Raw genomic sequence first — 2,053 nt, 5'->3', positions numbered from 1 at the left:
CTTTCTGACAATCGGCGACACACATACACACACACACACACACACACACGTTCGGGTTTTTCTCGCTCTATCTTTTTCTTTATCCCCTCTCCGTCTTCCTTCCTGCTTTTTTTTCCCCCTGTCGCTATTCCATACGTATACAGCGGTGCACGTTAGCGTATTTGTTTTCTATTGTTCCCAGCTGCATTGTCGACTTGCTTCTTTGTTATTCTTAAAGCTGATAAAGAAATTATTAGAAATATGGCAGAATGACAATATTGATAGAGCAACCGATGAAATGCCTTGCGGTATTTTGTTGCGATGTACTCTTACAATCTGAGTTCAAATACAACTTAGTGCAAATTTGCCTTTTATCCCTCCGGAGTTGATAAAATAAGATATCAGTCTGCTACTGGGGTTGATTGCATCACCTTATATCTTACTCTCAAAATTGCTGGCCTTGTGCCATAATTAGGAAAGATTATTAAAGTTAGAAAATTACTATTTGTAAATTTCACAACGTGAGATATTCAGCAACAGTATTTTGTAGTAAACAATCTTTACTATTATTAAAGTTGTTGTTGACGGCGAGTTAGCAGAAACGTTAGCACGTCGGGTGAAATGCTTCGCGGTATTTCGTTTGCCGCTACGTTCTGAATTCAAATTCGGCCGAGGTCTACTTTACCTTTCATCCTCTCGGGGTCGATAAATTAAGTACCGGTTGAGCACTGGGATCGATGTAATTGACTTAAGCCCTACCCGGAAATTACAGGCCTTGTGTCAATATTCGAAATCTATGTTGCTGGTGGCGAGCCGACAGTATCGTTAGCAAACCGAGCAAAATGCCTAGCGACGTTTCGTCCGACTCCTTACGTTCTGAGTTCAAACTACGCCGAGGTTAACTTTGCCTTTCACCCTTTTGAGATCAATAAAATAAGTACTAATTCAACACTGGGTTCTATGTAATCGATTGACCCTGGTTGATTAACCCTCTACCCGGAAATCGCTGGCTTTGTTCCAAAATTTGAAATCAATATTATTGTTGGCGGTGAGCTGGCATATTCGTTACAGCACCGGAATTATGCCTTGAAGAATTTCTTCCGTTTCTTTACAATCTGAGCTCGTTTCAAACTTTATCTTTCATCTATTCGGGGTCGATTAAATAAACTATCAGTCAAGTACTGATATCGAGGGTATTGGCATCTCCTTTCCTCGGAATTGCTGGCCATCTGCCAAAATCAGAAAACTCTATTCTTCTGCAAAAGCAAAAGTGAAGTGAACGACACTCATTTCGCAAGGCAAAAATAATAAACGCGCTTCTTGTAGAAGCAAGGTTAATTCGTAGTCTTTTCCCTTGAAGAACAGGAGAAGATAATGTAGGAAGGTGATGAAGAACGACAGAGACTTGCAACAACAGCTGCAGCTTCGAATTTCCAGTTCACCACAAGTCTCAGTTCTAGAATTGGTGGAGGACATCAGCCCCGCCCTTAATGCCAGGCTTTCATTAAGGGGTCGAAAAATTCCTTACTCCGGCAATGGACAGCGATGAGAGCGAGGAGTATAAAAGCGGTCGACAGCAGTCACAAGAGCAGCCATTGCCGCTCCAAGCTTCGTGACAGTTCGACAACCCAAATTATCGTAGGTCCCAGTGAACCATGAGTAGAAGCCCTCTCCTCTCACAAGTAATAGTTCTACCCCCATGGTCTTGTATCAATGGGGACGTAAAGCAAATCCCGAGAGGAGGTGAAAATTAGCGAAACAAATGGAAGACGAATGCCCAGCGGAGAAGGAAGAGTAAGCCTGACCTAAAAGTATGTAAATGCAACAGGAGGCTAACGATGGGTAACCGTAAATGTTTCTGTATGTTCTTTTTAAATAATATATATATATATAATTTAAAAAGAAACAATATATATAAATATATATATACACATACATACATATATATACATATAAATATATGTATATATATATATATATCTTTATATATATATATTTATTTGTATGTATGTAAGTATATATATGTATACATATATATATATATGTATGTGTGTATATATATATATATATATAT

This window comes from Octopus bimaculoides, chromosome 9 (genome assembly GCF_001194135.2).
Source record: "Octopus bimaculoides isolate UCB-OBI-ISO-001 chromosome 9, ASM119413v2, whole genome shotgun sequence".
In the NCBI taxonomy this organism is placed as follows: Eukaryota; Metazoa; Mollusca; class Cephalopoda; order Octopoda; family Octopodidae; genus Octopus; species Octopus bimaculoides.
The sequence above is the reverse complement of the archived record's forward strand: the minus strand, read 5'-3'. Positions refer to the sequence as shown.